The following is a 16,051-nucleotide window of genomic DNA, read 5'->3' as shown; positions in this document are numbered from 1 at the left end:
TTCATTAGATTTATTCTGCAGGCCCTTCATCAGGTTTGTTGCTCTCCTCTGCACTTGCTCCAGCACCTCGATACCTCTCTTGTGTGAACATGTGAAAAAGTAGACTATTCTTTTTGCCATTGTATAATGTAGGCTCTTGCACATGGGACATCTAGCTAGGAATGATTTATGCCACGGCTAGTCTAAGCACATGATTTTAAGATGAACAGAGGTTTCCCTTGCAGCATTGGCATATCCATGTTTGAAAATGGAGATGATAACAGTAATGTTCTGAAACTTGTGAGGCTTCTAGAGCATATAGTTTTATATGTCGGTTGCAAATAAATCTTTTAAAGGTTACAAGTAACATAAAATAATCTGATATTAAACAAGCTCAACTGCACTAATTTTTCCATTGTAACTCCCTACTACACGTGTTGCACAAAATCCTCCAGTGTCTGTGGTAGTTTTAGGCGTAGTTTGAACGTTGTTCTTTGGTCCATGAGTTCCCTGGATAGATTGTTCATGGTCAGTTGTAAGAGCGCTGTAGGAACCCAGAGGAGCCTGTGCTGTGGAGAGGCTCACAGCAGACACTGCTGGATGCTTGCCACCAGCTGCCAAGTGCTGTGAGTTTCTTCTCCGCCACGCTTCACCGATCTCAAGTTTATTGTTTTATAAGATGGACTGTCACAAAGCAAGCTCTTTATCAGGCCCATTTCTGAGAAAGAAGTGTTTTACCTGGAAAGGAAGGCTACGTCATTAGTAGCTTGAACCATTAATGGCTTGTGAAAAAACAGTCAGCTAAGCGCTCCTGCTTTTCAGATACAAATGAAGAAATGCCTACAAAGGACTTGGTGATCTTGAAGGTCTTTTCCAACCTGGTTAATTCTGTATTGTGTGAGTAAGAGAACAATAGATTAGCTGTAAGCCTTTCCTGAAGGACTCTGCCTGTGCCATACTCCAGGGATGAAGTTCCCCTTGTCTTTGCAGGGGTGTTATTTCTCTTGAGTTTTCTGGAATTTGGACATGCTTAGTACAGAAAAACAAAAAACCAAAAGAAAGTGTTGTGAGGATCAGGGTCTTGCTTGGTGTTCTTTCCTTGTAGAAATGGATGTGTGTGTAGGAAATGGGACAAATGTATGTTACTTCCCGTGTGAAAACTGTCTTGAAGCTGGATGTAGCCTAAAGCTATTTTTTCAGTTGCTTGGTTATGATACCTTCTTTTTCTTTGTCTGTAATCTCAAAGCATTTCCTGATAATCATGAGGAGATTACAACAATTTCCATTAGTAACAGGATTTAAAAACTTTCCCTTCCCTTGCAGCTTATTCAGAGGACAGTAGATGTACTGAACTGAACATGTTTTTCTTGTACCTATGCCCACATGGTTGATGTAGATTGCCAAAACATGGCTTTTTTCCGTAGACTTCTCTGGAACACCTCAGCCCTGTTAACTTTGAATGCCTAATTTGAGCACCTGAAGTTTCAGAGTAATAATCATCTCCTACTACTTTCATTAGGCAAAAGACATTTTTCACTAACTTTAATTCTGACTAAATAAGGCAAAGTTCAGGTTCAAAGAGTCTCCCTTGTCCTCTATCTCCTCATCTATTCCCACAGTCAGTCTCCTACAGTAAAAGAATGGAAGGTTTCCTGGGAAATGTGAACACGTAAGTAAACTTTAATTCTCTTTCCCATTTTATAGCATATGTACATTTGCAACCTTAATAGTATTTAAAAATGTAGTATCTGGTTGCAGAAATTCCATCATAATGTGTGATATTGACAGAGACCATGGGGAATGCCTTAAACCTACAGCCTCACCACATCAGCTGTGCTGTTGAGCTGTGATGTATTGGCATTCAGGACTATCCTGAGTGCATGAAAGGTTTTTTTATTATTGCTATAGCACCTCAGAAGTGCGAGGTACTCCACAGTGAAAATGAAAAGTCTTAATTGAAGTATGTTCACATCAGGTTCCGATCTGGCATGTGCACATTGGTCCATCAGCCCAGAATTCACATCTATAAAGATTAATTTCAGTGATTGACAAGGTTTGCAAGCAGTACATAGGGTCTGTAATGAGATGAACTGCATCAAGGTAAAATGCATTTAGCATTTACCATCTGTAGCTGAAGTTTTGAAAAACAGGAAACTGTTTTAGGGTGGAGACTTCTGAAGTACCTACTGTTCTTTAATTATGTGAAATGTAACATTTCTGTAACTACTTTGTGGGCACTTGGAGTTCATTTTTCTTCTCTTTGCTTCCTCAATATTTTTAAGCTTCTGCTGACATGACCAACTAAATGCCTCATATGATCTTGGAAATAGACACCAAAAAGAAATGAAAGCTTGGAAATTGCCTTTAACAAAATATTTGGAAAAAACATAGCCATAGCAGAGGGAGGGATTTTGCCCTGCTTCCATCACAGAGCTGGTTCTCAGTACAGCCATTACAAAGCAAGACTAACTTAAGGAAGATATTTAAAAATTATTGATCAAAAAATCTGTGCTGAAAACCAAGATGAAAATTCTTCTACATCTCAGAACTGGCTATGTATTAGCTCGATGTGTAAAAAGTAAAAAGTAATGCAAAACCAACCTAACTGCCAAAGTAGCACCACAATAGATTGACTTGCCCCTAAAAGTAACAGCCCTCTAACTAAAAAATTCTACAAAGGCCACATGCTATGGCACAGCATGGTCTTGCAAATTATAGAGTCTTGCAACATGTGTAAATGTTACCATATATTTTGTTAAAATGTGTCCTACCTGTTACCACATGCTATGTATTTTACCAAAGCCATTGTTTCTGTTTATTTCATATGAAACAGCTCATTCTGCCACAGCATTCTCCTTCAGCCCCATAGCATTCTCCTTCAGAAAGTCATGGCACAAGGCTTGGCTCAGTGCCCTCTGCTCTGGCTAAAAAACTGGCTGGATGTCTGGGCCCAAAGAGTGGTAGTGAATGGAGCTAAGTCTGGCCGGTGCCCAGTCACTGGTGGTGTATCCCAGGGTTCAGTACTGAGGCTTGTCCTCTTTGGTATCTTTATCAATGATCTGGATGAGGGGATTGAGTGCACCCTCAGTAGGTTTGCAGGTGACACCAAGCTGGGTGGCTGTGTCAATCTGCTAGAGAGTAAGGGAGCTTTACAGTGGGAACTGGACAGGTTAGACTGATAGGCCAAGGGTAACTGTATGAAGGTCAACAAGGCCAAGTGTCACCATGATAAGCTACAGACATGGGGATGTGTGGTTGGAAAGCTGCAACTTGGGGAAGAACCTGTGAGTATTGGTTGACAGTCAGTTGAACATGAGTCAGTAGTGTGCTCAGGTGGCCGAGAAAGCCAATGGCATCCTGGCTTGTGTTAGAAACACTGTGGCCAGCAGGAGCATGGAAAGATCATCTCCCTGTACTCAGCACTAATGAGGGCACACTTCAAGTATTGTGTTCAGTTCTGGGCCCCTCACTATAAGAAGGACATTCTGGTGCTGGAGCGTGTCCAGAGAAGGGCAACAAGGCTCATGAAGAGCCTGGCCTACAAGGAGCATCTGAGGGAGCTGGGGATGTTCAGTCTGGAGAAGAGGAGGTTGAGGGGAGACCTCATCATCCTCCACAACTACCTGAAGGGAGGCTGGAGCAAGGAGGGGCAGCCTCTTCTCCTTGGTGGCAAGTGACAGGACTAGAGGAAATGGTCACAAGCTGTGCCAAGGGAGGTTTAGACTGGTTGTTAGGAAATAACTTCTTCACTGAAAGGGTTCTCAAACACTGGAATGGTCTGCCCAGGGCAGCGGTGGAGTCACCATCCCTGGGAGTGTTAATCTGGCATGTGGACCTGGTACTTAGGGACATGGTTTAATGTTGACCCTTCAGTGCTGGGTCTAAGGTTGGACTGGATGATCTTCAAGGTCTCTTCTAACAGGATATTATTCTGTGGTTCTGTAATCCTGAATTGTCTAGAGCACATCCAGGGGCATGGTACAAGCCCCAGTGCATACGCTTACAGCTGACCCAAATATTGCCTGCCCTCCATAAAGAAGAAAGAAGTAATTCTTCACTACTGTTGCTCAAGCTGTGTTGATCCTGGAATATTTTGTCAGTTACAGACAAGCAACATAGTTGATTGGAGTAATACTGTTTGTGAATTCAGAGAACAGATTCTGCAGAACACTGCAGCCCATTACTACACAACAGTTAGTTTTCAATGTCCAAAGAATATTTCTCCTTTTAAAAGATAATGTAAATAATATTTAGTTGGGGATATTTTTTCACATGAAAGACCCTATCTCCCTCTGCTACCCAAAAGGATGCATATGAAAAAAATTAGAGGGAAACCTTGCTGTGACCTATTGCATTGTTTTAACATTTCCTAGCAAAGGCTGCTTCCCTTGGCAGTCATTCATCATTTTGAAGTCCATCCAAAGGAGGACAAGTCTCCATCCTCTTTGAATTGGTCCAAAATAATCAAAATTCACTTTCTGAAGTTATTACAAATAAAGAACTTGCAATGCCTGATTAGTGGCAAGATTTAAAGGGGCCTACATGTAGAAAATCTCGTGAATGTTTATATGGCCAAGTTACCCTGGTCACATATTTCTTGGTAGAGAGGCGAATAAAAAAGTATTAGTGTCTCTAAATTGCCTTGGTTTTTTTTCAGCTAACTGCCATCTCTATTCTTTTTGTTGTTGTTACCATCATATCAATGTGGTGCTTTACTGCATAACAATGCTGGATGGACATTTATAAAATACATGACTAGAGTGTCAAATCAAAAAACCTGTAATAATATAATAAGGAATAGAATGTATTACACAGGAGGAAAAGACCAATCAAGAAATTGAAAGCAAATGTGTATCTGCATTGAGGTGATTACTTCTGTGTTCTGCTGGTGAGCACATGACAATGATGTCAAAACCAAAGCAAGATATGGGTTTTTCAAAAACTTTTGAAACAAAACTAGAACTGAGTTTGAGACACCTGTCTGCTTGTATCCACACACTTTATGTGCCCTGTAGAGAATACAGCACTTCTGATGACTGACATAATTCAACATGTTTCTACAACATGGTTCATTGTTTGTCTAGAAGGATTCCAATGGAGCTTGTAATCACAGAAGAAATCCGGTTGGAGAAGACCTCCAAGCTCATCCAGTCCAACCTTTGACCCAGCACTGAAGGGTCAACACTAAACCATGTCCCTAAGCTCCAGCTCCATGCACTGCTTAGACTCTTCCAGGGACAGTGACTCCACCACTGCCCTGGCCAGACTATGTTGCATAATTCTCTGTCCCTATACTAGTACAGTTAGGTACATGCTTTTTCTCTTTTTTATTCAGTATGTATGTCACTTAGACCTTAATAACTTATTATATTGATGCATCTGCATATGTCTCACATAGCACAGGACTTTGTAATAGTTTTAGTATTTAGGCCATAACATTTTGAGTTCTAAGGAGTTTTAAACTATAACTGGGAAAAATATCCATTCAAAGGGACATAAAAGGGTGGGATTAAATGGTGGATATAAACAGCTAAATGTAGGATAACTACAAGGTAATCTGTAGATGTGTGTGTAGAAGTGTAGCAAAGCTTGTCTAAGTCCCATAGCTAGGTGGAATGTATAAAATATAAAAATAGAATATCAGGTTTTGCATGGCAATGATTTTAATTTCTAGACCATCATAAACCATAAGTTTCTTTTTTTCTTTCCACATTTTTTCATCTGTCTTCCTATAATTCATTTTGATTAAAGGTAGAATACAGAGCTCATAGCCTAAATGCAGGTAACTACAATGTTAGAAATATCACAGGACAGATGAAACAAGGAAGATTACTTTTCTTATCTGAAGAACAGTAAGCACCGTGCTTTGATAAATGGGAACTCCTCTCATTTCCAGTAAAATGATTTGCATTTCCTTGAATTAAGCAGGTTTGATTTCAGGCAATGATCCTGTCTGATTATCTGATACTTTTTAGCTGGGAAAGTTTAAGGAAGTTTCTTGCTGTTTTCAGAGATAAAATGCTGGCATTTTATACAAATTTACACGCTTCAGTATTTGCCACTCTTTGTATGTATTGTTCTTTCTGCATGGATTTTGACTTAAAAAGAAAAAAGGTTATGTTTTTTCACTGTTGAAGGAATAGTATGTGCATTAAAGAAAGGCAGGCTAATGAAAGAAGTCAAGCTTCTAGTAAGGAGCAAATACTCTGAGCAAATGAAGAAAGAATTTAGAGCAGTGCACAATGAACTTGGCCTGTTATGTGCAGTCTTCATCTTCTGCTGAGGCACCCACTGTTGACCACTGCTGTAAGTTAGAAAGTGAACCAATAGTAAATGCTGCTAATGAAGGAGATTATTTGTTCTTCGTGCAGATTTTGCCAGAATACACTGTAGTCTTGCATTTATGGCCTGAGAATGATGGGTCTCTCTGTCCAGGTGGCCAACTTTGTCAGGACAATAAATTGATGTTCTTTCTTCTCTGTCCTGGAGGAAGTGTGGGGGAGGGTAGATGGTCTTCATTCCAAAGGATAGTTGCCTTTGCCATAGTGATAGAAAAAAGAGGTGAATAAATCAACCAGGAAAACAAAACAAAAGGGTCAGAAAACTTATACAACATTCTCAATGTTTTTTCCTCTGCCATATGTCAGGACTCTGGTTGCCATTTCGTAAACAAAATTCTTCCTATTTTTGTGTATTTTACTCGGATATCCTGTTTCTTTCTTTATGCCCTGTGTGACATTGGGGTTTTGAAAAAGACTGAAGCCACAGAAAGTTTTCATCCATGGTATTTTTGGACAAGGTAGAGGTTTTTCTGCTAAAATTGAGAAATGTTTGAAGAGTGATAATAGATGCTACTAAAATGTTAAATGCCAGTTTTCTCCCAAGAGGAGAAGGGAAAGAAACACATCACAAAATAAACTGATTTTGACTATATGCATTAGAGATTTACTAGATCAGATGTTTCCTTTGAAATTTCTTTGTACTTTGAAATCACTTTTGACATGGATTTTCAAGTAGTGTTGCAAAGCCAACTTTTACTCTTTAGATAAAGATTGTTCTTTGTGATGAAGTTTGCAAATGTTTGTGTTATGGCAAATATATCCTTCTAATCTCAGGTTTCTTTCCATTTGCTTATAGGATTTTTCTGGTATTGAATTATGTACTCAAAAGCACAAAGTAAATGCATAGAAACCATCTCTCTCCAAGTCACTCTGTAAGCAACTGTGTTCACAGAATCACAGAAACATTCAGGTTGGAAAAGATCCCCAGGATCACCAAGTCCAACCAAGAACCCTACTCTATAAGAGTTCACCCCTAAACCATATTCCCAAGCACCATGTCCAAATGAGCTTTAAACACATCCAGAGTTGGTGACTCAACCACCTCCCTGGTCAACACATTCTAATGCCTGCCCACTCTTTCTGTGAAATTTTTTTTGGAATGTCCAGTCTAAACCTATCCAGTCATAGTTTTAGGGCATTCCCTTGTGATTTATCACTAATTACCTGTGAGAAGAGTCCAGCACCAGCCTCTCCACAGTGTCCTTTCAGGTAGTTGTACAGAGCAATGAGGTCTCCCCTCAGCCTTCTCTTTTCCAAACTAAACAGCCCCAGCTCCTTCAGTGGCTCCTCATAAGCCTTACTCTCCAGGCCCTTCACCAGCTTAGTTGCCCTTCTCTGCACTGGCTGCAGCACTTCCATGTCTCTCCTGTACTGAGGTGCCCAAAACTGGACACAATACTTGAGGTGTGGCTTCACCAGAACTGAGTACAAGGGGACAATCACCTCCCTACTCCTACTGGACACATCATTTTTCATACAAGCTGGGATACCATTTGCTTTCCTAGCCACCTGGGCACAGTGCTCATATTCAGTTGCCTGTCTATTAGAACCCCCAGGTCCCTTTCTGCCAGACCACTCTCCAGCCACACTTCCCCACTTCCCCAAGCCTGTTGTGACCCAAGTGCAGGACCTGGCATTTGGCCTTGTTGAAGATTATCCCATTAACACTGGCCTCCTGCACTTGCACTGCCTCTGTTCTGAAGCTTTTATCTTTTCATAGTTTTGGTCAGTGTCAAAGATGGGATTCTGACTCAATAAAATTCACACTGATCCCCTGCAGGTATTTATATGTTCTGACAAAAATCTAAGTTTGATAACAGAAAACCTCTGTGACGTGGCAAAGTCTGGAAAATGCCATTTCTGTCTCCTTATAAAAACTGCACTGATGAGCACATTTACACAGGATTTGAGTTCAGAAACGCTGTAAGCAGGGGAAGAGTGAGATCTGGGGTACTAGCTATCTCCTTGCCTACTTTCCATGATTCTGAGAAGGATTCAGAGGAATATTCAATTAACTGGAAATACTCTTTTTCTCTTATAAAAGTAGACCTTTATGTCAAAAGTTTTGGAGTAGAGTTGCATTTCTTTTAAAATATGATGTAGAAGATGAAAAGCAAATACTTCTAGGTGAGAAATGGCAGCAGCAGAATTTGTGGATGAAAAATATTCATTCTGGTGTAAGAGCATAAAAAGCATAACCTCCAACTCAAAACATCATGTGTTTTATAATACATTAAAATAAGGGAATATTCTCTATAATGCTGTATTTTATTTGAACTGTACTTGATGGCACCGCTTGTCCTCCCATTTCAACTATTCGAGAAGACAAAAGTGTTTTTTCTTAAAATGTGTGAGAAACTGAAGACTTCAGACCATTTAATAATGGTTCCAGAAGACCTTTTTTTCTTAACATCAATTTCCTGTTTTCCCTTTTTTCTTTTTTTTCTTCTGTTGCTTATTTGGTTGGTTTGTTTGTTGGAATTTTTTCCTTCTATTTGCATTGTTTATTGTGTTCTGTGGAGCAATTGTGATTCCTGAGATGAAGCTGGGGTTTGTCAGGAAGGGTTTTATATCTTAGAGTAAGAAGAAATGATGATGTTCATAAGAATTTTACTGCTCTTTCAATTAACCTCTCACTGTGTGGATACTGGAAGTTTTATATAAAAGTTTGTGGCTGTGTCTGGCATTCCTGCATACACTGAGTAGTAAATTTCTCATCTGAGTAGTAAATTTCTCATAGAAGAGCCTGTGAAATTAAGATGTGTGTAAAGCACTATTACATTGGCAGGAATGGCAGATTTCATTCCACTCTTTAACAACAAGATTTTAAAGCTCCCTGGGGCTCCTGGGCACTTGCTGCATATTCATTTGGGAAGTACAAAGCTGTGTTCACTGTTACTGAACACTGATGTGTGTTGTAAACCCAGATGTGACAATGCAGGCTATATGCCGCTCCAGGCTCTTGACATTCCATGTACTTGAGAGAGCTTTTTGAATAATGTAGACATTTCTCTTTGGAGACACAGCAAACAATTGCAGCCAAGATAAAACTGGACGTTCTCTATCACATATCAGGTTAGACCTCCATAGCGTTTCACCTTCGATGACCTTAAAGAGTAGTTACGAACTTGTTACAACTGATGCAACATGGTTATTATGATGTGACCGAGAAATTACAGATTATTTCATGCTTGTTTTAATGTCCTATTTCTTCTAATTAGATCCTCCCAGGATTTCCAGTTATTCACAATGGTTTCTTTTATATCTATGTGCCAGAAAAGGGCTATTCTCTGTCAAGTCCAATGGATAATTTGGATAATTTTGTCTGCCAGTCAAAGCACTGAACTTGGCTGTCTGAGTTTTGCTTGTCTGAAACAGGATTGGAAGGACAAAGTGAGTTTTTAAATAAGCAAATACCGTTGTATGGTATGTATTAATTAAAACATTAACTCTTATGAAGAAGAGTGAGAAAATAAAGATCAATGTAAGTTTGCAGATAATTCACAAAAATGAAACTAACTTCACAAAAGACTGTTATGCAAAAATTTGAATTAATAATTTATTAATATTGATAATCATCTGCAGATTTAGAATCAATGAATGGTCTCTTTTGGCTGTATTGTCCAAATCCTTTGAAAACTGAGAAAGCAGTGTTATCACTTGCATTTAAAAAAAGTAACAGGATGATCTAGTAGACACTAGGAAATAGTGCACATTAATTTAGTAATTGCTTTCTCCCAGGTAGTTATGGATTTTTAAACACTGTTTGTTTTTGAACCTTATGATAAATTTCTGTTCATTCTTGTAATTGTACTGCTACAAAGTCTACCTGAAAATTTGTCTTCCTTTACATTAAATATGAAAACCCCTCTAATAATATTTTAGAATAAATTTAATTTATTAATTTTCCAATTAATAAGCCACATGTAAAATAAAAAGTAACATTCCAATTAATAAATACAATATGGAGGATAAAGGGAATCAGTTTTTCTCAAATTGTCTGAGATCCTGAGTTGGTAACAGAATATATTTGCTATGTACGAACACATTTTCTGAAGCCATAAACTACAGCAAGGTCCATATGCTGACCTTGGAGGCAGAATGAACATCTCTTGATGCCTCAAAATTCAATACAGTTGTGACACAAGACATCTGAAAATGCAAGAAAAGCAAAGTCAGCAGCCGGCTCTTGGCACTATAGCAGATGAATCAGTGTAATGAAATGTAATAACAAATCTTTTAATGGCCGGTAGTTTTATATCAAACATTTGAAATCAGTAATAGAGAACTACAAGAGAGTATTTCTTTTCAGTGTGATATAATTGTGTGCATTCATTCAGAATCTAGAAAACTGAGTGTAAGATAATTTCCTCAAAATCCTGGTGAATTCACCATTGAACCTGCCCCTGGATATTCTATTGCCCTGATCCTGATGGTCTTGCAGATACCAACTCGCCATGCTCCTTGATATCCAGAATACAGAAAGACATTGCAGAGGTAAAACTCATCTCAAGCTCAATGAGCCTACCAGGATTTAAATGGATTTGTTTCTTGATCTACAAAAGAATTCAGCACCACATATGTCACATTTATGTATCTCCCTTATCTTTTAGAACCTGTGGGCTGCACAGAAATGCTTTGTTTTCTTTAGGATGTCTCAGCTTCCAAATGAAAAGTCCTAGCAGTAGCTACATGGTTGTCTGACCCAGTCAGCAGGGAAAGAACCTTGGCCAGAAAATCCTATAGATAGAGCATTTGTCTGGAGCTGAACTATTGGGAGAGAGGTACTTGTATCTCTTCTTCATAGCGTGGAGATAATTATAGTCAGAAATTAAGCAAATGGAGGCAAAATTTATCCAACCAAAAGAGCTGTTAAACTATCTGTTCCTTATGAATTGTTATTCGCATGTAATTCTGGGAAATTTCAGGAGGATCCCTACCTAAGAAGCATGGGAATGTTGAAAGTCAGACATTTCTCAAGCTAATACAGCACAGACCTTTATCCTGCCTGACAGCAATTTCAAACATGCATCACATTTCTCAAGTTGCCTCTCTTATCACCAGGGAGTAATGTTGTCTGTGATAGAGGGTGACACAACTATGAAAGTCATTCTTGCTCAGTTGGCCATATCAGACAACAAGGACCAAGGCTTTGATGCCTAGCCAAGTAATTGCCTTTAAAGGAGACATAAATCCAGCAATGCACATCTTTCTTACCTTTGTTTGTCTAGAAAAATTTGGCTGTCCATTGTCTTTATCCTACATTAGCATATTCCCTCCAGGAAAGTATTAACAAAGCAAGTAGTTAAGATGATACTTAACTTCGGGGGGGGGGCAGGAAATAAAGAGAGAAATTGTTTAAGTATCAAACTAGCATATTGTTCATTTATGGTAGACCACATTCAAGAGATAAAGGAAAGGCACCAGATCCTTTAACAGACCTGCAGCTGGCTTTAAGTGTCACTGAGTTTATTTGTCTGTGGACACACACAAACACACATATTTTGCTACTGCAAAATGCTTCGCCTTGGATACGTGTCATTGTGGCTTGACAGAAGTAAAAATCAGTTCATTCATTCTTGTTTCCCTTTGGAGGGTCATTTTCTTTAGAACTCCCAATCCCTTTAATCCTTACCCACATGGAAGGTTCAGAAATTATGAAATGTTAAGTCATTTAATTCCTTTCTGGTATTTGTGTAATATTTGTGTTAGTGAGCCAGTCCACTGTGGGACTACAGAGATAACATTTGCGTAATGCAATGCAGCAAAAATAACACCTGCAGAGCTGGGCACAACTCTTCAGAATATGAACCCTCATAAGAGAGTAAAGAATATAGTGTATGATAGACAAGATGAAGGCTAAGCAATTAGAAGCATTACACTTATCAGTAGCCTGTCTAGGAGAATCTGATTTCTGTGTTTGTTTCAGCTGGAATGGTCTGTTGCAGACTTTTCTCTTATCATTCCCCTTTGTATTCCTAGATCCATAGGGATATACATACCTCATGACGGAAGAGCAAGAATGGGGTAGGAAATAGGGAAGTGACTGACCTCCATTTTCCCACAGTCGAGAATCTAGAAGTCCCTTGAAGAGCAGCTGCTGCTGCAAGCTTGGTCAAGAAGTTCTCCACTCTTCATGGTTAACTTAATCTGATCATGTTAAATGCTGGCCTTAATGAGGTACTGTGCTAGCATAACACAGTCTTTTCCCTGCAACAAAGAAGTGAGGGAAAAGTAACATATGAAAAAACTCTGGGTTGAGACAAAGGGTTGAGATAAGATTTTATTGAATAAATGAGGTGATAATAATCGCAATTACCTTAACCTATCTGCAGAAAAAGCACAGCAGAAAGCAGCAGTGAGCAGAAGGAAACAAGCTAAAAACCCAAGCTACTCACCCATCCCTCCCTGTTCTGCTGCCATCCCAGCAGAAGAGAGCCACCTCCCAAAAACATGGAACCCAAAAGCAGCAGCCAGAACAAGAAGCCTCTCATGTTGCAATCCATACTTCAAGCCCCATCATACTTTGCTCCAACCAGCACTCTTATTTTGAAGCTGGCATGAGGCAGGATGGTTTTGAGTAACAGCAGCAAATGTTCAACTTAACCCATGACAGGCACACAATATTTCCAATACCACTGGTATTGGAATTTCATGTGAATTGTTGGAGGAATGAAGTAAATTGGTCGTATCCCTTGTTAAATGTTTTCAACTGACTTTATCTTGCCTTATCCCAGGTCCCAGCCAGCAGCTGCACTTGGACCAAAATTCTGTTTTGTTACTTTACTCTGACCATTTCGAATGCCTTTGTCTGAAAAACTCTTAATTCCAATGAGAACAAATGACTTTGACATGTTTCAGTATTTTTGGCTCAAAAGAAAAGTGGATCTGGACTCTTACTTCAAAATTCCCAAAGAGATTCTGAATATTCCAAGGCTCATGTTTGAATTTGGCTCTTGATATACACTAGAGAATATTGCAAAAAATAGATATTTTTAAAAAATAACTTATGTCACTGAAGACAGCAGGAGCTCAGCTACCCAAACTAGCATAGTCTGACTTACAGGAGAACACATGGCACCCTGAGTATGGGAATTCAAAGACTATTCAACAGTTTCACTTTTGCGTGCATCACTATTAAAATCATACTTTCTTTTTCCTCCAAGTATGATTTGGAATTTCCACAGCTTGTTTTTGCCAGATTAAACTTAAGGATTTCTTTCTCTGGTGGCTTCTATTTCTTTTTTAGATTAACTTATTGTTCCTTCTATGAAGTGAAACAGTCAATGCCTCTGAATAGAAGAAAATAAGAAATTAACTGTTTTGTAGTCTATTCAAGTTACCATACTTCTGTATTATTTTATCTGGCATCTTTTGTGGAATATTAATGCCTTCTGGCTAACCAAACAGGAAGTGTCATAGCTGGGAAATTGGTGCCTGAGAAAGACAATGGAGGAAGCATTTATTTTTATATATAGTATTTCAGAAATTCCAGAAAAAGGAAAGAAGCAGATGACAAAACTTTCTTAAGCTGTTTCTTTTTTTCCTTTTTTTCAAGAGATGACAAGTGAGATGTGGTGTACAATTGTAAGGTGTGATGTGGGTTACAGGGTAACGCGTTGGTGTTCTTTTTGTAGCTAGGAACAAAGTTACAATTCCTGAAAGAGACACAACCCCTTAAATAGATCTGCATGTAGAGCTCATCCTTCCCATCCAGAGATGAAAATTATAGGTAGTCAGTGGTGCTCTCCTCCCCCTCTTGGAGTATCTACAGAGGTTGTACTATTGTCAAGTGATGAGAAAGAAGGTTGAGGGAGTTAGAGAATGCAAAGGGTCAGGGAATCTCTGGGAGCCAAAAAGCCAGTAGGCACTGAGGAAAAAAAGACAGTATATAACCCATGAAGCAGGCTGTTGAGGTTGCTGAGAACTGGAAGTTTTGAGGCTGGCAGGTCATTGTTGTATAAATCACATAATCAGCAATATTCATCCATATCCTCCAGTTTCATGTTGGATTATAGGGCCTGATGAGAACCCTCTTTGTTGAAACAGATATGTTTTCTCTCCAAGAATAGTTCTCATTTTAGTTCCAACACATTCTTTTTGCTTTTATTCTTTAGGCATGGTCATACTGTGGAGGTATCAGATACTTTTTGTGTATTGTGAAGACTCTTCATTCCTCTGCTTCCGTAAAGCATCAGAAGCTCTGTTAAAAGGCTTACTTAAACTCAGACGTCCAGTGTGCCTCCCAAGGAGCTCTTCCATGAGATGGATGAGGGATGCAGTTTGAAGGAGGAGACCTAAAGTATGAGCTTTTTGTAACATCCCTATAATCTGAGGCTGAAGAAGTGTTAAATCAGACTTAGCTGAATCTTCTCCCCTGAATTATAGAATCATAGAATCAATAAGGTTGGAAAAGACCTCAAAGATCATCAAGTCCAATCTGTCACCCAGCACCTCATGACTATTAAACCATGGCACCAAGTGCCATGTCCAGTCCCCTCTTGAACACCTCCAGGGACTGTGACTCCACCACCTCCCTGGGGAGCCCATTCCAACGGCTCACAGCTCTCTCTGTGAAGAACTTTCTCCTCACCTTGAGCCTAAACTTCCCCTGGCGCAGCTTGAGACTGTGTCCTCTTGTTCTGGTGCTGGTTGCCTGGGAGAAGAGACCAACCTCCTCCTGGCTACAACCACCCTTCAGGTAGTTGTAGACAGCAATAAGGTCTTCCCTGAGCCTTCTCTTCTCCAGGCTAAACAATCCCAGCTCCCTCAGCCTTTGATTGTAGGGCTTGTGCTCAAGCCCTCTCACCAGCCTCATTGCCCTTCTCTGGACACATTCAAGAGTCTCAATGTCCTTAAACTGAGGGGCCCAGAACTGGACACAGGACTCAAGGTGTGGCCTAACCAGTGCTGAGTACAGGGGCAGAATGACTTCCCTGCTCCAGCTGGCCACACCATTCCTGATACAGGCCAGGATGGCACTGGTCTTCTTGGCCACCTAGGCACACTGCTGGCTCATGTTCAGCTGGCTGATTAGTACCCCCAAGTCCCTTTCTGTTTGGCAGCTTTCCAGCCACTCCTACCCCAGCCTGTAGCACTGCAAGGATGTCATGACTTCCACAGAAGGATTCTGTCCTGTCAGGCTGACAGGACACAAAGATGCATATGCATGCATGTTGCATACGTTTTTCTGTTGGAGCTCTGTATAGAAGTTTTTATTCTAACACTGGCTATTTTTAGCAGAAATCCCCAACGGTGGTTCTAGATGCAGGTAATGGGGATGAAATGCCATGAGGCATTTGACTGCTGACACAGAAAACAGAATGTTGAATCAAATGAGTTTCCTTCTACTTTTTTTTTTTAAACATCTGCCCTGCCAAAAGAGAAAGATAGCCCTCTTCTCCATAGGTCCTGGGCCATGTATCACAAACCCAGTGGTGAATGTTTTAAGAGGCCAAATTCTGCTTTAGCCTTTCAGCTTTCCCCTGCTAGTCTCCCTGATAGAGTGTAGTACATTAAAAATGCAGGGAAAGAGTTAGAAATGTTCAGTAACTAGCGTGTGCATTTTGTTCAATTGATTCATTATGACATCAAGAACTTACTCTTTCATCTAGAGGAAATTCATTGAGATTCATTGTATAGATATTTAGCAGGGTTGTAGAAGTATGACTTAAACTAAAGGTGTAGCACAGTTCTGAATGCTTTCCTTTTCTAACATTCCAAAAAAGTAA

Source organism: Dryobates pubescens, chromosome 11 (genome assembly GCF_014839835.1).
Source record: "Dryobates pubescens isolate bDryPub1 chromosome 11, bDryPub1.pri, whole genome shotgun sequence".
In the NCBI taxonomy this organism is placed as follows: Eukaryota; Metazoa; Chordata; class Aves; order Piciformes; family Picidae; genus Dryobates; species Dryobates pubescens.
This window is presented reverse-complemented; position numbering follows the sequence as displayed.